Here is a 22788-nt window from a genome sequence, read left to right on the forward strand (position 1 = left end):
TTGCTTCATTCTAATTTTTTATATTTTCCCAGCTTTCTACAATGAATATGTTACTTTATGATAAGAGAATAAATTTTACTTTTTAAAAAAGGTTGTGTCAAAAATGCAAATCAAAACTACAAGATAAAGCCTCACACACATTAGAATGGCCACTATCAAAAAAAAAAAAAAAAAACCCACAGAAAATAAATGCTGGGGAATATGTGGAGAAAAGGGAACCCTTGTGCACTATTGGTAGGAATGTAAATTGGTGCAGCCACTATGGAACAGACTAGGACAGTTCTTCAAAAAGTTAAAAATATACTTACCACATGACCCAGCAATCCCCCCTCTCACATAACACCAACAGAATTGAAAGCAGGATCTTGGAGAAATATTTGCACACCCATGTTCATAGCAACATTATTCCCAATAGCCAAGAGGAAAAGGTGGGAAACTCTGGCATTGTCCTTGACTATCCAGCTCATCCAAAGTCATGCCCACTTCCTGGAGACAGTGACTGGTCTATGCAAGAAACAAAGTTTGGGTGCACTCTTTGCAAATCAGAAAGGCAGTCCCAGCTCTGGAATTCTCCATAGGATCAGGCTGAGACTACCACAGTTCAACTGCTCACTTAGCAGGATCCTGCTTCCTTTACTCCCCAACAGGTGTTGAGCCTGAGATCATAGTCCAATAATCTCCCTAAATGCAAATCTCTATTTTAGGGTCTGTTTCCTGGAGGACCCAACCAGGAACAATTGTTAAAGAAATCTTTTCCTTTCCTGATAGTCTCCTATATTTTCTTCTTCACTTTTACACTTGATCTTTTATAATTCATTTGGAGTTTACTTTTAGATAAAATCAGGATCTGATATTTTTCTTCTTACAGTGAGCTAATTTTCTCAGTACCACTTACTAAATAATCCAATGTTTCTTTGATTTTATTTCTCTATGGCAAATTGCCTATATACACAGGTGTGTTTCTTGACTTTCTACCCTGACCTCTTGGCTTAAAGATTTGATCCTGGGACACTGTTTCGAAAGCTTTGGTTTATTTTTCAAAATTGTCTTTAGATATTCACCAAATACATTTTAGAATCACTTTATTGACATGCCTCCAAAAATCCTTCTGGGATTCTTTTTAATTACACTGAATTTATATTTTTGAGTATATTTTGAGTAATTTAATCTTCAAAATGTTAACCCATCCCATCTCTTAGCAGGATATTTTGCTTCATTTATTCAAGTATTTTTAAAATATCCCTTAATAGGGGTGCCTGGGTGGCTCAATCAGTTAAGCGTCCAACTTCAGCTCAAGTCACGATCTCACGGTCCGCGAGTTCGAGCCCCGCCTTGGGCTCTGGGGCTGATGGCTCAGGGCCTGGAGCCTGCTCTCGATTCTGTGTCTCCCTCTCTCTCTCTGCCCCTCCCCTGTTCATGCTCTCTCTCTGTCTCAAAAATAAATAAACGTTACAAAAAAAATTTTTTAATAAAATATCCCTTAATAAAGTTATATAATTTTTTCCGCAATTATTTTCTGTACTCCTTAATAGCTCAATTTCTGTATATCATATGGTTTTGTTGCAATTAAAACGTTTTCTATTACTATTTCTAGTAATTTCATTGCTGGTATGAAGGTATGAAATTTATTTATATATATTGATCACACATCTGGCTCTCTTGCTGGACTCTCTTTGGTTCTCAAGTTTGGTTGAATCTGAAGAGGATTTATATAAATTACCAACATCTGAAAGTGACATGTTGTAATGCATTCACCAATTCTTTCCAGTCACCTAGCATTAGAAGAGGTTTCTCTCCTTTTAAGTCTCCAACTCCCATAAGAAAGAGCAGAAACTTGCTTTTTCTAGACTCTTGTACAGACAGAACATAGATTTTGCAAGGGACATTAATGAGCTAAAGGAGAAACCACCACAACGCATCATTCTGCAAGATATAGAAAACAGAGACCGGCTTGGGGGAGAGATTCTCTCACTAGTACCCAGTGCTCACACCGGTAGCTTTGGCAATGCTCACTGCAGTGTCGACACAGAGTGGGAACAGCGCTGTCTCCCCTACAGCAGACCTGCAGGATGACTGGTGTACATCCAGTTCCCAGTTATGTGGCTTCTAAATCTGTATCTGTTGCCAATGTTACAGACTCAGTAAGCTGCCTAGTATTGTTTAATAAGTTATTTAATAAGCTTGATGTGGTTTTTATAGATTTTAGCAGAACTAACAGTTATATTTCACATTTATTGTTACCTCTTTGCAATGGCCAAGACATCAACTCTAACTTGAAAGGCAGTCGTCACGGTGGAGATCATGATGTTGTTCTCAAACCTAAACAGAATACAAAGCAGATGCTATTAATTGTCTACCTGATTTCAAGCCTTCAAGTTTTTTCCTTTCTACCAATTTTGTTTACAGAGGCAAAACTGCAGCTGCCCTTGCAACTAAAAGGTGGTCGTGTATCACAGTCAAGCCAATGGAATGTGATACAAAGTCCCTGTATGAGCTTTCAGAAAGCCTGGCAGGCTAGGTTCCACATCTCTTTGCCCTCTCTCTACCTGCTTCCTCCTGCCTGGATCATGATTACCTAGAGAAGCAAAAGCCACCTTGAGAGGATGAGGGGGGAAAAGCTGGATATGTGAGATGATGATCACGCAGTAAGAAAGCTAGAAGAGGCCTAGAACACTGAAACTTTGTCAGAACATACACCAGAGCTATACTGCCCACCTCTGGACTTCCTGCTATGAGGAAAAAACCAATCCCTTGTGCGTTTACCACCGTTTTGGTTTCTTTTACATACAGGAAACACACTACTAAGTAATACAGCACCTAAAATTTTTCTAAGTATGATGTTTATTATGAATTTTTGGTTGATGTCCATCATTAGGTCAAAATTTTTTCCTTAGATTCTAGATTATAGATATCTAATTTCTGGTATCTCCAGAATTGTTGTGCAGGAGAAGGAGCCAGCAGTCATGCTCAATTCACTATCTTAGCTAGAACCAGAAGTCTTTGACTTAATGCATGAAACATTATTGCAAATATATTTATGTAAGTACATATACACACCTTAAGGATAAGGAATACACCAGGCGTGTGTGTGTGTGTGTGTGTATGTGTGTACATAAGCATTTATTTCCTTCCTTCCCTTAAATACTGTACACACAAAAAGAACCTACCAAATTCCAAACCTTCTATTAGTCCTATAGGGAGCCATAAAAATGAGCATAATACTATCTTACCACTGTAATCCAGAAAAGAAAATAAACTGCATGGTATAACATGATTAGAGTTATAGGATTTTTTTTTTTTAAAGGGAAGTAAATTTAGCTGGAGCTACCTAGAAATGTTTAATAGTTGGGGCACCCGGGTGGCTCAGTCACTTAAGCGTCTGACTTCAGCTCAGGTCATGATCTTGCAGTCCGCGGATGTGAGTCCCACATTGGACTCTGTGCTGACAGCTCAGAGCCTGGAGCCTGGCTTCGGATTCTGTGTCTCCCTCTCTTTCTCTGTCCCCCTCCCCCACTCAACACTCTGTCTCTCAAAAATGAATAAATGTTAAAAAATAAATAAATAAGAAAGGTCTAATAGAATGGTACTTGAACGTTCTACATCAAGATGGTAATGTAGGAAAATCCTGACCTCCCCTCTTTCCATGAATAAACTGAATCAACAGCTACACATGAAACAACTTCCTCTGAAAAAACAAAAAACACAAACTAGCTAAGCAAATCCTATGTATTAGACAAGTGAAGGGGGGGGGGGGAAACACATTAAAGCAGGTAGGAGTAGCTGAGACCATCTCAGACACACTGACACAAAATCAGGAGGGCAATCGAAACCTGGAGCTTCTACCTGAGGAGCTAAGGATTTTAAGCCTGCATTGGTCACATCAGTGTTCAACACCTGCACCTGAAAGAGAAGCCCGCAACATGCGAGCTTTGAAAACCAATAGGGCACATGTCCACAAGACCAACAAGGCTATAGAGAACTGAGAAACACCTCTTAAAGAGCTCACACTCTCAAACTTACCCATCACAGGGACCAGTGCAGAGGCAGCCAATTTAGAGGAGCCCAAACTTTATGTAAACAATGCTTATTTAATTATCTTAAACACCCGTCTGGAGGGCAGGCATCTAACTTAACACACATCAAGGAACATACTGGGGCACTCTCTGGGAACAGAGGCTGGCATGCCCTATTCTGCCTCACTCCAGCTCACCATTATCTCCTGGAAAGGAATAATTACCCTCCTCTGGTCTCCAATTTTTGTAGCTGTCACCAATGGACACCTAGATCACCTGGTGCTAGTAGCCAGTGGGACTTAATGCTTGCAGTTCCATAGGATTGTGTATGTTGTATACTTTAAAAAATATTTTTTTTTGAGAGAGAGAGCATGAGTGGAGGACAGGGAGGGAGAGGGAGAATCTTAATCAGGCTCTACGCCCAGGACCAAGCCTGTAGCACAGAGCTCAATCCCATGTCCTTGAGATCGAGCATTGGATGCTTAACCGACTGAACCACTCAGGTGCCCTTATGTTTGCATACTTTAAAAGCTGCTGTCTGAGTAAACAAAAAAATAAAAATAAAAATAAAAAAATAATAATAATAGCTATATCCTGAGGGTCTGGCTTCCAATCAACCTGAACAAATGTACTGACTGGGATCCTATTCTTTGGGAAACTGACAAGTTTCGGCACCCTCTCAATGACTGGGATCCACTAGCAATAAAAATAGGCTGCCTGGGTAATCATGAAGGTTTGAGAGCCTAGAGCGAGGGCAGGGTTGAACAATAAGTTTCATCTCCTAAACAAGGTCACTCCTCCAAGGCTGGGAGAGGTTGCTGTTTTATCAAATACACAGAAACCAACAGAGTCAAACAAACAAACGAAATGAAGATACAAAGAAATGTGTTCCAAATTGAAGAACAAAATAAAACACCAAAAAAAAAAAGTCCTTAAGGAAACAGATAAGTGATTTACTTGATAAAGAATTCAAAATAATGGTCAGGAAAAATCTCATAGAACATAGGTGAAAAGTGAACGAACAGAATGAGAACTTTAACAAAGATGGAAAACATAGAACTACTGGGGTGTGTGGATGACTCAGTTGGTTGAACATTCAGGTCATGATTCCAGGGTCATGAGATCAAGCCCCACGTCATGCTCTGCACTGAATGTGGAGCCCGCTTGGGATTCTCTCTCCCTCACTCTCACTCTCTCACTCTCTCTCTCTCTCAAATAAGAAGAAAAAAGAAGAAAAGAAAATATAGAACGACCAAGAAGAAGTCACAGAGCTGAAAAATCAATAACTGAACTGGAAAATATAGGGATTCAACAGCAAATTAGATGAAGCAAAAGAAAAGATCAGTGAGCTTTAAGAAAAGGCAGTGGAACTCACCCCATCGGAGCAGCAAAAAGAAAGTGGAAAAAGAAAAAAAAAAGTGGAAGCTGCCTTAGGGATTCATGAGACAACATCAAGTGGACCAACATTTGCATTACAGGGGGCTCAGAAGAAGAGAGACAAAACAGGGCAGAAAACATAGTTGAAAAATAATTGATGAAAACTTCCCTAACCTAGTAAAAGAAACAGACATTACAATCCAGGAATCCCAGACAGTTCCAAAAAAGATGGATCCCAAAATATCTCATTATAATTAAAATGTCCCAAGATAGAGGCTGGGAAGATGGGAGAGTAAAAGAACCCTAAGCTCACTACATCCCACAGATACAACTAGGTAACATTCACATCAGTGTAATAACCCAAAGGGGACTGGGTGGCTCAGTCAATTGAGCTTTTGACTCTTGATTTTGGCTCAGGTCATGATGTCACGGTTTGTGGGATTGAACCCCATGTTGACAGCATGGAGCCTGTTTGGGATTGTCTCTCTGCCCCTCCCCTGCTCATACTCTGTCTCTCTCAAAATAAAAAAACATTAAAAAAAAACAACAACAACAATATGAAGACTGGGAAAACAAACTCCACAACTAAAGGTAGAGAATAATCCACACTAAAAGAGAGTAGGAAGGGTGAAGATGCCATTTGGGAGTGAAACAGACATTGACTGTCTGTGGTAGAAAGGGAGCCAGTAGCATGGTGAAGAATGAAAAGGAGACTTTGCGGGGGGGGGGGGGGGGGGGGGGGAGGGGGGGGAGGGGGCTACACATGAAAGACAAATCCCTATGACATTTGGCTCTTAAAGCAAGAAGGGAGGAGACACCACAGACCCAGGGCTTGGAGCAGCTCAGAATAATAGCTCTTCAAGTCTACAATAAAAAGTGGCCTCCAATAAAACTACATTGCAAAAAAATGGGAAAGAAATAGAATGAAAAGAGTAAAAAAGTGGAAGAGGCAGAGCCTAAAGAGTTTGTGGTGGAAAAAGTACTGGACTGATGTGTAGCGAATGGGAAGGTGGAGCATTTACTGAAATGGAAAGAATTTACAGGTACTGGCAATACTTGGGAACCTAAGGAAAATTTAGATTGTCCAGAGTTAATTGAAGCATTTCTTACCTCTCAAAAAGCTGGTAGAGGAAAAGATGGTACAAAAAGAAAATCTTTGACAGTGAATCTGATGAGAGCAAGTCAAAGAAGAAAAGATAGGCTACTGATAAACCAAGTTTGCCAGAGGTCTTGATCTTGGACAAATAATTGGTGCCACAGACAGCAGTGGAGAATTAATGTTTCTCATGAAATGAAAAATTTCAGTAAAGGCAGACTTGGCGTTGGCAAAAGAGGCAAATATGAAGTGTCCTCAAATTGTAACTGCTTTTTATGAAGACAGACTAACTTGGCATTCTTGTCCAGAAGATAAAGCTCATTGTTTGCATTGTTTCATCTAATATATAATATATAATGTACAATATAGAGGAAATCTAGGTCTTGATTTTTTAATTTACTCATGTGAAAAAATAACATTCTAACGAAAATCAAGTTTGATATGTTTCTTTTGAAGTAGTATTGGGGGATTGTTGGGGGGGGGGGGTGGGTTCTGCAGCTATAGCACTGGTTACTTTGAACAAATAAAGGCTTTCTGTAATTGCTTCCTTTATCAGAAAAGAGCATTTGAGACATGGTATATTATTCTCCCGCATTAGAGAACACCTTCTCTAAGTGTTGGGGGAAATCTTTATAGTCATTAATCACAATGTGTTCAACTCCTATATGCCTATCGGCCATTCTGAGTTTTTTGTTTATTTGGGGTCTTTTTATGCATATGCTTAAAATACGTAGGTAACACTGGGTGTTGTATGGAAACCAGTTTGACAATAAATTTCATATTAAAAAAATAAAATAAGTAAAAATAAATAAATAAATAAATAAGCAAGGCAGCAAGGCAATCATGAGTTTCCAAAACTAGGCCATCAGATATAAGTTCAGTTGATTGTGAGTTTTGAAACTGTTTATCAAAATTAAATAATTTGATTTGATTTGTATTAGAAAAAAAAGTATGTAAATGGTTTTCTTTTCTCCTCCCCGCCCTTGGTTTTTTTTTTTTGGTTTTTTTTGGTTTTTTTTTTGTTTTTTACATTCATCAAAACATCAACAGCATTTTATAACCATGGATGAGCCTGTGTTGCTGGGATGCCATCATTTTCAGCAACATAAGAAATAAATCACATAAATAGAAATTTTTCCTGAAGCCTTAAACTTTCAAATTTTATAATTGGAAGATTTAAATATAATGTAAACTTGGGGCACCTGGGTGTCTCAGTTGGTTAAGCATTCAACAACCCTTGATTTCAGCTCAGGCCATGATACCAGGGTCATGGGATCCCCACTAAGTATGAAGCCTGCTTAAGATTCACTCTCGCGGGGCGCCTGGGTGGCGCAGTCGGTTAAGCGTCCGACTTCAGCCAGGTCACGATCTCGCGGTCCGTGAGTTTGAGCCCCGCGTCGGGCTCTGGGCTGATGGCTCAGAGCCTGGAGCCTGTTTCTGATTCTGTGTCTCCCTCTCTCTCTGCCCCTCCCCTGTTCATGCTCTGTCTCTCTCTGTCCCAAAAATAAATAAAAACGTTGAAAAAAAAATTTAAAAAAAAAAAAAAGATTCACTCTCACTCTGATTGAGCCACCCAGGTGCCTCTTGTCTGGGACTCTGTCAGTTAAGTGTCCGACTTTAGGTCAGATCATGATCTCACAGTTCTTGAATTTGAGCCCCGAATCCAAGCCTAGAGCCTTCTTTGAGTTCTGTGTCTCCCTCTGTCTCTGCCCCTCCCCCTGTCTCTCTCAAAAATAAACATTAAAAAAAAATTATTTTTTTTTGGCAGTTTCCCAGGGGCACCTGACTGGCTCAGTCGGTTGAGCGTCCAACTTCAGCTCAGGTCATGAGCTCACAATTTGTGGGTTCCAGCCCCACATCAGGCTCTGGGCTGACAGCTCAGAGCCTGGAGCCTCCTTTGGATTCTGTATCTGCCTCTCTCTCTGGCCCTCCCCTGCTCACATTCTGTCTCTGTCTCTCAAAAATGAATCAATGTTTTTTTAAAAAAAATTTTAAGCGATTCCCAAACAAAAACTAAAGGAATTCATGACCACTAAACCAGCCCTGCAAGAAATTTTAAGTGGGACTCTAATAGTGGAGTGGAAAAAAAAAAAAAAAGCAGCAAAGGATACAAAGAACCAAAGAGCATCACAAGAAACACCAAATCTACAGATAACACAATGGCACTAAATTTATCTTTCAATAATCACTCTGAATGTAAATGGACTAAATGCTCCAGTAAAAAAAAAAATCTTTATTCTGCCTACAAGACACTCATTTTAGAATTAAGAACACCTGTAAATTGAACGTGTGGGGATGGAGAACCATCTACCATGCTAATGGACATGGGAAGAAAACTGGAGTAGCCATACTTCTATCAAACTAGATTTTAAAACAAAGACTGTAATAAGAGATGAAGAAGGACATTATATCATAATTAAGGGATCTATCCATCAAGAAGAGCTAACAATCGTAAATATTTATGCCCCCTACACGGAATACCCAAATATATAAATTAATCACAAACATTAAGAAACTCCTAGATAATAATACCATAATAGTAGGAGACTTTCATACCCCACTTACAACAGTGGACAGATCATCTAAGCAGAAAACCAACAAGTAAACAATGGTTTTGAATGACACACTGGACCAGATGTACTTAACAGATATATTCAGAACATTTCATCCTAAAGCAGAATACATATTCTTCTCCAGGGCACATGGAACATTCTCCAGAATAGATCACATACTGGGTCACAAAACAGCCCTCAACAGGTACAAAAAGATTGTGAACATACCAGGCATATTTTCAGATAACAATGCTATGAAACTTGAAATCAACTACAAGAAAAAATTTGGAAAGCCCTCAAATACATGGAGGTTAAAGAACATGCTACAGAAGAATGAATGGGTTAACCAGGAAATTGAAGAATAAAAAAATACATGGAAGCAAATGAAAATGAGAACACGACAGTCCAAACCCTTTGGGATACAGCAAAGGCAGTCCAAGAGGAAAGTACATTGCAATTCAGACCTGTCTCAAGAAGCAAGAAAGGTCCCGGGGAGCCTGAGTGGCTCAGTCATTAAGCATCTGACTCTTGGTTTTGGCTCAGGTCATGATTAATGGTTTGTGAATTCAAGCCCCATATTGGGCTCCATGCTGACAGTACGGAGCCTACTTGGAATTCTTTCTTCCCCTCCCCCATTCATTCTGTTTCTCAAGAATAAACAAACTTAAAAAGAAATTATAAAAAAAAAAAGAAGCAAGAAAGTTGCCAAATATACAACCTAACCTTACACGTAAAGGAGCTAGAAAAGGAAGAGCAAATAAAGCCTAAAGCAAGCAGAAGAAGAGAAATAATAGGGGTGCCTGGGTGGCTCAGTAGTTTAAATATCTGACTTCATCTCAGGTTATGATCTCATGGTATGAGAGTTCAAGCTCCACATTGGGCTCTGTGCTGACAGCTCAGAGCCTGGAGCCTGTTTCAGAATCTGTGTCTCTCTCTCTGCCCTTCCCCCACTTGCTCACATGCTCGCTCGCTCTTGCTCGCTCTCTCTCTCTCTCAAAAATAAACATCAAAAAACATTTTTTAAGGGAAATAAAGATTAGACCAGAAATACACATTACAAAACAAACAAACAACAACAACAGAGATCAACAAAACTAAGAGCTGGTTCTTTCAAAGAATAAACAAAATTGATAATTCCCTAGCCAGACATATCAAAAAGAAAAGAGAAAGAACCCAAATACCCAAATAGATAAGATCATGAATGTAAGGGGAGAGATCACAACCAACACCACAGAAATACAATTATAAAAGAATACTATGAAACATTATATGTCAACAAACTGGGTGATCTGGAACAAATGGGCAAATTCCTAGAAACTCACAAACTATCAAAACTGAAACAGGAAGCAATAGAAAATTTTAACAGACCCATAACCAGCAAAGAAATTGAATCAGTAGTCAAAAAATTCCAACAAACAAGAATCCTGGGCCAGATGGCTTCCCAGGGGAATTCTATCAGACATTTAAAGAGTTACTGCCTATTCTTCTCAAGCTGTTCCAAAAAATAGAAATGGTAGGAAAGCTTCCAAACTCCTTCTATGAAGCTAACATTACCTTGATTCCAAAACCAAAGACCCCTCTAAAAGGGAAAATTACAGGTCAATATCCCTGATGAACCTGGATGCAAAAATTCTCAACAAGATACTAGCAAATCGAATTCAACAGTACATTAAAAGAATTATTCAACATGATCAAGTGGGATTTATTCCTGGGCTGCAGGGCTGGTTCAATATTCACAAATCAATCAATGTGAGACACAACATTAACAAAAGGATAAGAACCATATGATCCTGTCAATACATGCAGAAAGAGCACTTGACAAAATACAGCATCCTTTCTTCATAAAAACCCTCTCAACAAAGTAGAGATAGATGGAATATACCTCAACATCATAAAGGCCATATACTAAAGACCAACAGCTAATATCATCCTCAATGGAGAAAAACTGAGAGTCTTTCCTTTATGGTAGGGAACAAGACAAGAATGCCCACTCTCATCATTACTATTTAACACAGTACCGGAAGTCTTAGCCTCAGCAATCAGAAAACAAAAAGAAATAAAGGGCATAGAAACCAGCAAAGAAGAAGTCAACTTTCACTCTTTTTTTAAATTTTTTAATGTTTATTTATTTTTGAGAAAGACACAGAACATGCAAGGGGGAGGGGCAGAGAAAGAGGGAGACACAAAATCTGAAGCAGGCTCCAGGCTCTGAGCTGTCAGCACAGAGCCGGGTCCGGGGCTTGAACCCATGAACTGTGAAATAGTGACCTAAGCTGAAGTTGGTTGCTTAACCAACTGAGCCACCCAGGTACCCCAAAGTCAACTTTCACTAATTGCAGATAACATGATACTCTATGCAGAAAATCTGAAAGACTCCACCAAAAAATTGCTAGAACTAATACATGAATTCAGCAAAGTCACAGTATATAAAAAATCAACATGTAAACATCTGTTGCATTTCTATACACAAGTAATGAAGCAGAAGCAAAAAAAAAAAAAAATTCAATCCCATCATCACATTTACAATTGCACCAAAAACTATAAGATACCTGGGAATGAACCTAACTAAAGAGGTAAAAGATCTGTACTCTGAAAACTATAGAAAACTTATGAAAGAAAATGAAGAGGACACATAGAAATGGAAAATCCTTCCATGCTCATGGATTACAACATTATTAAAATATCTATACTACCCAAAGCCATCTACACATTTAATGAAATTCCTATCAAAATACCACTAGCATCTTCACAGAGTTAGAACAAGCAATCCTAAAATTTGTACAGAACCACAAAAAAACCCAACTAGCCAAAGCAGTCCTGAAAAAGAAAAACTGGAGCATCATGATTCTGAATTTCAAGCTATATTACAAAGCTGTAATCATCAAGACAGTGTAGTACTGGCACAAAAACAGACACATAGATCAATAGAACAGAAGAGAAAACCCGGAAACAGACCCACAACTATATGGTCAACTCATCTTCAACAAAGCAGGAATATCCAATGGAAAAAAGATAGTCTCTTCGAAAAATGATGTTGGGGGGCGCCTGGGTGGCTCAGTCGGTTAAGCGGCCGGCTTCGGCTCAGGTCATGATCTCGCAGTCCGTGAGTTCAAGCCCCGCGTCGGGCTCTGTGCTGACAGCTCAGAGCCTGGAGCCTGTTTTGGATTCTGTGTCTCCCTCTCTCTGACCCTCCCCCGTTCATGCTCTGTCTCTCTCTGTCTCAAAAATAAATAAACGTTAAAAAAATTTTTTTAAAAAATGATGTTGGGAAAAGTGGATGGCAAAATGCAGAAAAATGACCTGGACCACTTTCTTGTATCATACACAAAAATAAATTCAAAATGGATGAAAGACCTAAATGTAAGACAATCCAAATCCGAGAAAAGAACACAAGCAACAACCTCTTTGACCTTGGCCAGAGCAACCTCTTACTAGACATGTTGCCAAAGGCAAGGGAAACAAAAGCAAACATGAACTTGGGACTTCATCAAGAAAAAAAAGCTTCTGCACAATGAAGGAAACAATCAATGAAACTCAAAGCCAGCCTACAGAATGGTAGAAGATATTTGCAAATGACCTATCAGATAAAGCGTTAGTATCCAGAATCTATAAAGACACCCTCTCCAAAAAAAAACCCTACCCAGTTAAGAAATGGGCAGAAGATATGAACACTTTTCCAAAGACAACATCCAGACCACTAACAGACACATGAAAAGATGCTCAACACTAGTCATTGTCAGGGAAATAGAAATCAAAATCATGTCACACCTGTCAGAATGACTAATACTAACACAAGGAACAACAGACAGTTGGCAAAGATGCAAAGAAAGGCTACCCTTCCTGCATTATTGATAGGAATGCAAACGGGTGCAGCCACTCTGTAAAACAATATGGAGATTTCTCAAAAAACTAAAAATAGAACTACTGTATGACCCAGCAATTGCACTACTAGGTACTTACCCAAAAGATACAAAAATACTGATTCAAAGGGATATCAACAAGCATTATCAACAATAGCCAAACTACGGAGAGAGCCCAAATGTCCATCGACTGATGAATGGATAAAGAAAATGTGGTGTACATATATCCAATGGAATACTATTCAGCAATCAAAAAGAATGAAATCTTGCCATTTGCCATGATGTCGATGGAGCTAGAATATATAATAGTAAGCTAAATAAGTCAATCAGAGAAAGAAATACACCACATGATTTCACTCATGTGGAATTTAAGAAACAAAACAGGTGAACATATGGGAAGAGGATGGGGGGGGCAGAGAAGAGGGGAAAACAAACTACAAGAAACTCTTAACAATAGAGAACAAACTAAGGGTTGATGGAGGGAGGGGGGGTCAGGGGGATGGGCTAGATGGGTGATGGGTATTAAAGAGGGCACTTGTGATGAGCACTAGGTGTTGTATGTCAGTGATGAATCACTGAATTCTACTCCTGAAACCAATACTGCACTGTATGTTAACTAAAATCTAAATTAAAAAAAGAAAAAGAAAAAGATTCTCCCTCCTTCTCTGCCCCTCCCCCACAAACAAAAAATTGCTTATCATGAAAACAATTTAAGTTGGACAATTTAAAAGCAGCCATATCAGAATCCATATCCATATCTATAGTTCTATAAATGCAAGTTTATTTGTAAGATCCCTGAAAGGAAAATTTTGTTGCTACCAACAACTGCCCACCTAAATGAGAAATCTAGATAAATCCTGGTTTAATTAGGTAAGCAAAACTTAGCTAAATGGACATTTAAAGCTTCCTTCTAGTGAACCATTCCTTTTCAAGAAGTTGGAATCCTTGTGCTGTATTCACTGAAAGGTCATTATTCATGGAATGTATAAGACTTCATTCATGGAAACCTAATCATAATCAGATGATTAGAGAAGTTGACAATTTAACACCTGCTGGAATAAATGGGTGGACAAACTTCTATAATCTAAATTCTTGACCTGAATGTTTTTTCTTGATCCCAACTCATTCCTTACATGCATGCTCAATCCTCTCAGTATTTGAATTACTGGTTCAGCAGAAACCAGGAAAAATTATAATTTTGTAGTCAGAATGTTATCCAACTCTATGTTGTTTACTTTATTGTAAATACAGGTAAATATTTGTCAATAAATGTTTATATTCCTTAAAAAATTTATATTTTTTAAGGAATATTTTATATTCCTTAAAAAATATAAATAAAAGCAAAAGGGGCCAAATTTCATGAGTTCTTACAACCAGTTAGACTTAAAGCCCAAAATTCTTAAAATCCATTGGTTTGATTCTGGGAGAGCCTGGAGGGCATTAGGAGGCCGAGTTCCCATCCTTAAAGACAGAGCCCAAAAGCTCATGCAGATATAGCACAGAACCAGCAGTTTGAAAACTGCCTGGACTAACAGGAGGGAGAGTAATTTACTCATCTCAGGGTATGGCCTTGAGAGATAAGGATCACAGGGAGACCCCACCAGGAACAAAGGAACTGGCATATGCCATTTCCCTATCGCACCTCACAGTATAAACATAAGGCCACCTGCAGGGACCAGCACAATACCAACACGTGCTACCTAACTTGCTTATGCCAAGCCACCCCACACATGCTTTAGCAGAACTGTCCTCCCCAGTTACACCTGCAGGGCACTGCAGACCCTCTCCCCAAGTAGAGAGGCATAAACCCCACCAATGTCTCATCTCCCAAACAGGTGTTTTATGGAACCTCAGTTCCAGCATTTTGGTGGTGGCGTCAGATATCCTTTAGAAGCAGACCAGTGCACACCTTGTTAAATCATGCCCAACCCCTGCTAGGGACCAAATGCTGCCCAAAACAGGAAAAGAGAGCCTCTGCAGACAATTGGACTGAAGGAAAAAGAAGCCAGGACTCAACAGCAGAACACACACAAGACACATAAAAGACACTTCCTGAAGGGCCAGGCCCTGGGGAACAGGGGACCCTGCACTGCAGGGCATTATAGGACCTCTTCTTCATAAGGCCATTACTGTCAACAAGAGACATATCTGACTTTTCTAACACACAAATAGAAATAGACACAAAGAGTTAGACAAAATGAAGAGTCAGAAAAATACGTCCCAAATGAAAGAATAGGACCAAACCACAGAAAGAGACCTAAAAGAAATGGATATAAGTAATATGCCAGATAGAGAATTTTAAGTATTGATTACAAAGATACTCACTGGACTTGAGAAAAGAGTGGAGAACAGTGAGACCCTTAACAACCAGAGAAGAAGAACACAATAAATAAAACAAAAACTCAATCAATAGTATACATACCAGGCTATGGGGGCATCTGGGTAGCTCAGTCAGTTAAGTGTTAAACTCTTGCTTTTGGCTCAGGTCATAAATTCCCAGTTCGTGGGATCGAGCCCCACATCGGGATCCATGCTCACAGTGAGAAGTCTGCTTGGGACCCTCTCTCTCCTGCACTCTCTCTCTGACCCTTCCCTACTTGTACTCTCACTCTAAATAAATAAATAAAGCAAACTTAAAAAAAAAAAAAAAAAGAATACCAGGTTAGATGAAACAGAGGAAAGAATTAATGACCTAGAAGAAAGAGTAACCATAAGTAACCAAGCTGACCAAATGAGAGGAAAACAAATTATGTAAATTGAGAATAGTCTTAGGGAACTCAGTGACTCTGTCAAGTGCGATAATATTCATATTATAGAAATCCCAGAAGAAAAAAAAGGGAGGGGGCAGAAAATTTATTTGAAGAAATAATAGCTGAAAACTTCCCTAATCTGGGGAAGGAAACAGACATCCCAACCCAGGAAGTACAGAGACACCCCACACACACACACCAAAAATCAACCCAAGGAACTCCACACCAATACACATAGTAACTTAAATGGCAAAGAGTAGTGATAAAGAAAAAAATTTTAAAGCAGCAAGAGAAAAGATGACAGTTATATACAAGGGACACCCCCTACATCTATCAGCAGTTTTTCAGCAGAAACTTTGCAGCCAGAAGGGAGTGGCATGATATATTCAAAATGCTGAAAGGGGAAAATCTACAGCCACGAATATTCTATCCAGTAAGGCTATCATTCAGAAAAGAAGGTATGATAAAGAGTTTCTCAGACAAACAAAAATTAAAGGAGACCATAACAACAAAACCAGCCCTATAAGACATATTAAAGGGGACTCTTTGAGTGAAAGGAAATGCCATAAGTGAGAGTATGAAAGGTAAAAAACACAAAAGCAGTTTAAGTCTTTCTGTAAAAAATCAGTCAAGGGATTCATAAAATAAAAGCATATAAAATATGATACCATATTCCTAAAATGTGGGGGAATATTTTAGGAGAGGAGTAAAGAATGGGTTCAAATTTAAGCAATCGTGAACTTAATATACACTGCTATATGCACAAGATGTTATATACAAACCAAATTGTAATAAATCAAAAACCAGTAATGTATGTAAAGAATAAGGAGAAAGGAATCCAAGTATATTACTCAAGAAAGCCAACAAAACATGAAAGAGAGAAGAAAGGATCAGACAAAAACTACAAGACAACCACAAAACAAGTAACAAAATGGCAATAAGTAACATATCAATAATTACTTTGGGGGTCACCTGGGTGGCTCAGGTCATGATCTCACAGTTGGTGAGTTCAAGCCCTGCATCAGGCTCTGTGCTGACAGTTCAGAGCCTGGAGCCTGCTTCATATTCTGTCTCCCTCTTTTTCTATCTCTACCCCTCCCCAACTCGAGCTCGCTTGCTCACTCTCTCTCTCTCAAAAATAAACATTGGGGCACCTGGGTGGCTTAGTCAGTTGAGTGTCCAAATTTAGCTCAGGTCATGATCTCACCCTTCATGAGTTCAAGCCTCACATCGGGCTCAGTGCTGACAGCTCAGAGCCTGGAGCCTGCTTTGGATCCTGTGTCTCCCTCTCTCTCTAACCCTCTCCCACTCACACCCTGTGTCTCTCTGTCTCAAAAATAAACATTTAAAAAAATTTTTTAATAAACATTAAAAAATAATAATTACTTTGAATGTAAATGGACTAAATGTTCCAATCAAAAGATATAGGGTAACAAAGTGGATAAAAAAACAAGACCCATCTACATGCTGCCTACAAGAGACTAATTTCAGACCTGCAGATTGATAGTGAGGGGATGGAGAAATATTTATCATTCAAATACATGTCAAAAGAAATCTGGGGTAGTACTACATATATCAGACAAAATGGATTTCAAAACAAACACTGTAATAAGAGATGAAGAGCACTATATAATAATAAAAGGGACAATCCAACAAGAGAATATAACAATTGTAAATATTTATGCACCCAGCATGGGAGCACACCAATACAAAAAAAAACTTAATAACAAACGTAAAGGAAATAATTGATAGTTATACAGTAATAGTATGGGACTTTAACACCCCACTTACATCAATGGACAGACCATCCAACAGAAAGTCAACAAGGGAACCATGGCTTTGAATGACAGACCAGACCAGATAAATTTAACAGATATATTCAGAACATTCCATCCTAAAACAGCAGAACACACATGGAACATTGTCCAGAATAGATCACATATTAGGTGACAAAACAAGCCTCAGCAAATTAAAAAGGATCAAAGTCATACTATGCACCTTTTCTGACCACAACACTATGAAACTAGAAATCAACCACAAGAAAAAATCTGGAAATACCACAAATACATCAAGGTTAAATAATATGCTACTAAACAATGAATGGGTCAACCAAGAAATCAAAGAAGGAATAAAAATTACATGGAAACCAATGAAAACGAAAATACAACAGTCCAAAATCTTTAAGATGCAACAAAAGCTGTTGTGAGGGAAGTTTATAACAATATAGGCCTACCTCAAGAAGCAAGAAAAATCTCAAACAATCTATCTTTATACATAAAGGAGCTAAAAAATAAAAAAAGAAGGAAAAGAAAAACAAAATCCAAACCAGGAAGGAAATAAAGATTAGAGCAGAAATAAATGATATAAAAACTAAAAAAATAGAACAGATTAATGAAATCAGGAGCAAATTCTTTGAAAATAACAAAATTGATAAATCTCTAGCCAGACTCATTATAAAAAAAAAAGGACTCAGAATCACAAATAAAAGAGAAATAAAAACCAATACCACCAAAACACAATTATAAGAGATTATAAAAAATTATATGTCAACAAATAAGACAACCTAAAAGAAATAGATAAATTCCTAGAAACAGAGAACCTACCAAAACTGAAGCAAGAAAGATTAGAAATTTTGAACAGAACAATTACCAGCAATGAAATTGAATCAGTAATCAAAAAACTTCCAACAAATATAAGTCCAGGGCCAGATGGCTTCACAGGCAAATTCTACCAAACATTTAAAGAAGAGTTAATAGCTATTCTTCTCAAACTATTCCCAAAAACAGAACAGGAAAAAATACCTCCAAATTCATTCTGAGGCCAGTATCTCCTGATACCAAAACCAGATAAAACACTAAAAAAAAAAAAAAAAAAAAAAAAAAAAGACTACAGGCCAATGTCTCTGATAAGCATAGAAGCAAAAATCCTCAAAATATACTAGCAAACTAAATCCAACAATACATTTTTAAAAAACTGGGGCGCCTGGGTGGCTCAGTCAGTTAAACATCAACTTCAGCTCTGGTCATGATCTTGAGGTTCATGAGTTTGAGCCTCGCGTCAGGTTCACAGAGCCTGCTTGGGATCCTCTGTCTCCCTCTCTGCCCCCCTCCTCAAAAATATACATTTAAACACATTAAAAAATAAGTACATTTTAAAAATAAATAAAATTTTAAAAATCACTCACCATGTTCAAGTGGGATTTATTCCAAGGATGCAAAGTGGTTCAATATTCATAAAAAAAAATCAGGGCACCTGGGTGGCTCAGTGGGTTAATCGTCTGACTTTGGCTGAGGTCATGATCTCACAGTTCATGAGTTCAAGCCCTGGATGGGGCTTTGGGATACTGACAGCTTAGAGCCTGGAGCCTACTTTGGATTCTGTGTGCTCCCTCTCTCTCTTCCCCTCCCCTGCTCATCCTCTGTCTGTCTGCCTCTCTCAAAAAATAAATAAATAAATTTTTAATATTCACAAATCAATGTGATATGTCACATCAATGAGGATTAAAACCATATGATCATTTCAATAGGTGCAGAAAAAGCATTCCATTAGGGTTTGTTTTTTTTTTTTTTAGGTTAACTTATTTGTTTTGAAAGAGAGGGAGCGAGCAGGGAAGGGGCAGAGAGAGATAGAGAATCCCAAGGATGCTCCACACTGTCAGCACAGAGCCCAACACAGGATTTGATCTCACAGACCATGAAATCATGACCTGAGCTGAAATCACGAGTCAGATGTTTAAACAACTGAACCACCCAGGCTCCCCAACATCCATTCATGATTAAAAGTCTCAACAAACTAGGTCTAGAGGGAACATGCCTCAACATGATAAAGGCCATATACGAAAACCCCACAGCTAACATCATAGTCTATGGGGTAAAACTGAGAGCTTTTTCCATAGGGTCAGAAACAAGACAAGGATGTCCAATCTCACCACTTTTATTCAAAGTATAAGTCCTAGCCACAGTGATTAGATAACAAAAAGAAATACAAGGCATTCAAATTGGTAAGGAAGAAGCAAAACCTCCACTATTTGCAGATGACATGATACTGTACAGAGAAAACCCTAAAGACTCCATAAAAAACTACTAGAGCTGATACATGAATATAGTAAAGTTCCAAGACACAACACCAATTTGCAGAAGTCCATAGCATTTCTATATACTAATAATGAAGCAACAGAAAGAGAAATTAACAATCCAATTTACAATTGCACCAAAAATAATACCTAGGAACAAACTGAATGAAAGAAGTGAAAGACCTGTACTCTGAAAACTATAAAACATTGGTGAGAGAAACTGAAAATGAGACAAAGAAATGGAAAGACATTCCATGCTCATGGGCTGGAAGAATATTGTCAAAATGTCCATACCACCAAGAGCAATCTACAGATTGAATGCAATCTCTACCAAATACCAAGAGCGTTGTTCACAAAACCAGAACAAATAACCCTAAAATGTATAAGGAACCACAAAAGACCCCAAATAGCCACAGCAATCCTGAAAAAGAGAAACTGGAGGTATTACAATTCCAGACTTAAAGTTATATTACAGATCTATGGTAATCAAGACAGTATGGTACTGGCATAAAAACAGACACATAGATCAATGGAACAGAATAAAAAACTCAGAAATAAACCCATGATTATGCAGTCCATCAAACTTCAACAAAGGAGGCAAGACTATCCAATGGGAAAAAGACAATCTTTTCAACAAATGGTGCTGGGAAAACTGGACAGCATCATGCAAAATAATGAAACTAGATCATTTTATTTAACCATACACAAAAATAAAATGAATTAAAAGTCTAAATGTGAGACCTGAAATCATAAAAATCTTTGAAAACAGTACAAGCAGTAATTTTTCTGACACCATAGCAACATTTTTCTAGAGGTCTCCTGAGATAAGGGAAATAAAGCAAAAATAAACTATTAGGAATATATCAAAATAAAAAGTTTCTACACAGCAAAGCAAACAATCAACAATCCTTAAAGTCAACATATTGACAGGGAGAAAATATTTGCAAATGACATATCTGATATAAAGGGTTAATATCCAAAATATATAAAGAACTTGTACAATAGCCAAAAAACAAATACTCTCATTAAAAATGGGAAGACATGAACAGACATTTCTCCAAAGAAGACATACAGATGGCCAACAGACACATGGAAAGATGGTCAACATCATTTATCAGGGAAATGCATATTGAACTACAATGAGATTATCACCTCACACCTATCAGAATGGCTAAAATCAACAACACGAGTAAGAAGTGTCAGTGAGGATATGGGGGAAAAGAAAGACTCTTGCATTGTTGGTGGGAATGCAACCTGCTGCAGCCACTTTGGAAGACAATATAGTCGTTCCTCAGAGAGTTAAAAATAGAGCTACTCTTTAATACAATAATTACACTATGGGGTATTTACCCTCAAAAAACAAATACGCTAATTCAAAGGGATACATGTACCCCTATGTTTATTGAAGCATTATTTATAATAGCCAAATTATGGAAGCAGTCCACATGTCCATCAATTGATAAATGGATAAAGTGTGTACATATTTACAATGGAATATTATTCAGCCTTAAAAAAAATGAAATCTTGCCATTTGTAACAATAGGGATGGAGCTACAGAATATAAGTGAAATAACTCAGAGAATCACAAATACCATATGATTTCACTCACATGTGGAATTTAAGAAAGAAAACAAGGGGTGGGAGGGAAGAGAGACAAACCAAGAAGAAGACTCTTCCTCTATAGAGAACAAACTGATGGTTACCAGAGGGGTGGTTGGTAGAGGGAGTGTGGAGGGGATTGGTGACACAGGGGATTGGGTTTCAAGAGTCCACTTATGAAGAGCACTGAGTGATGTATAGAATTGTTGAATCACTATATTGTACACCTGAAATGAATATAACCATGTATGTTGACTATACTGGTATTAAAATTTAAGAAACTTATTTTAAAGAATGTCAAAAGTTTTTTTTTTTAAAGGAGAGAATCTTAAAAGCAGCAAGAGAAAAACACTTTGTGTCATATACAAGGGAATCCCAATAAGACTATCAGCAGATTTTTTAGCAGAAACTTTGTAGACCAAACAGAGCAACACAATATATTCAAAGAGCTGAAAGAAAAAAACTGACAACCAAGAATACTCAACTCAGTAATGTTGTCATTCAGAATTAAAAGAGAGACAGTTTTCCAGAAATAAAAACTAAAGGAATTCATCACCACTAGACTGGCCTTTTAAGAAATGTTAAAGGGAATTCTTTAAGCTGAAACAAAAGGGTCCTAATTAGTAACAGGAAAACATATGAAAGTATAATATCCACTCATAAAAGTAAATATATAGTAAAATTCAGAATAATGCTGTAAAAGTTGCATAGATCATCACATATAAGATGGTATGAAGGTTAAAAGACAAAAATAGTAAAAATGTATCTACAATAATTAAGGGATACACAAGATAAAAAGATGTAAAATGTGACCTCAAAAACATAAAACATAGGGTAGGGGAATGTAGACCTTTAGGATACATCTAAATTTAAGTGGTTATCAATTTAAAAGACACTTATAGAGGCACCTGGGTGGCTCACTCGGTTAAGCATCTGACTTTAGCTCAGATCATGATCTCACGATTCAGGAGTTCAAGCCCCACATCGGACTCTGCTTTGATCCTCTGCCCACCCCCCTTCCCCCCTGGTTCTATCTCAAAATAAATAAACTTCAAAAAAAAAAAGAGATTGGGACGCCTGAGTGGCTCAGTTGGTTAAGCATCCGACCACAACTCAGGTCATGATCTCGCAGTTCGTGGATTCCAACCCTGCGTTGGTCTCTGTGCTGACAGCTCAGAGCCTGGAGCCTGCTTTGGATTCTGTGTCTCCCTCTCTCTGTCTGCCCCTCCCCCACTTGTGCTCTGTCCCTCTCTCTCAAAAATAAACAAACATTTAAAAAAAATTTTTTTAAGGTTTCTTGTTTTTAGCTCCTGATATGAATTGGTCCACTTTTTTTTTTATTTAACATTTTCATCAAGCTTTCATGACTTCTGATTCTTTTCTCCTCTATTCACAGGAGTCACCCACTCTAACTGGTTAGTGATAAACCTCTTCCTTAAAGAGAGATGGGTGCCTGGGTGGCTCAGTTG

General features: G+C 38.1%; 1 pseudogene; it reads left to right on the forward strand.

Annotated features, from left to right (window-relative positions):
• The first annotated feature begins 6272 nt into the window (after positions 1–6272).
• LOC125164786 (chromobox protein homolog 3-like) lies at positions 6273–6829 on the forward strand (annotated as a pseudogene).
• Positions 6830–22788: the final 15959 nt, after the last annotated feature.

Source organism: Prionailurus viverrinus, chromosome B1 (genome assembly GCF_022837055.1).
Source record: "Prionailurus viverrinus isolate Anna chromosome B1, UM_Priviv_1.0, whole genome shotgun sequence".
NCBI lineage: Eukaryota > Metazoa > Chordata > Mammalia > Carnivora > Felidae > Prionailurus > Prionailurus viverrinus.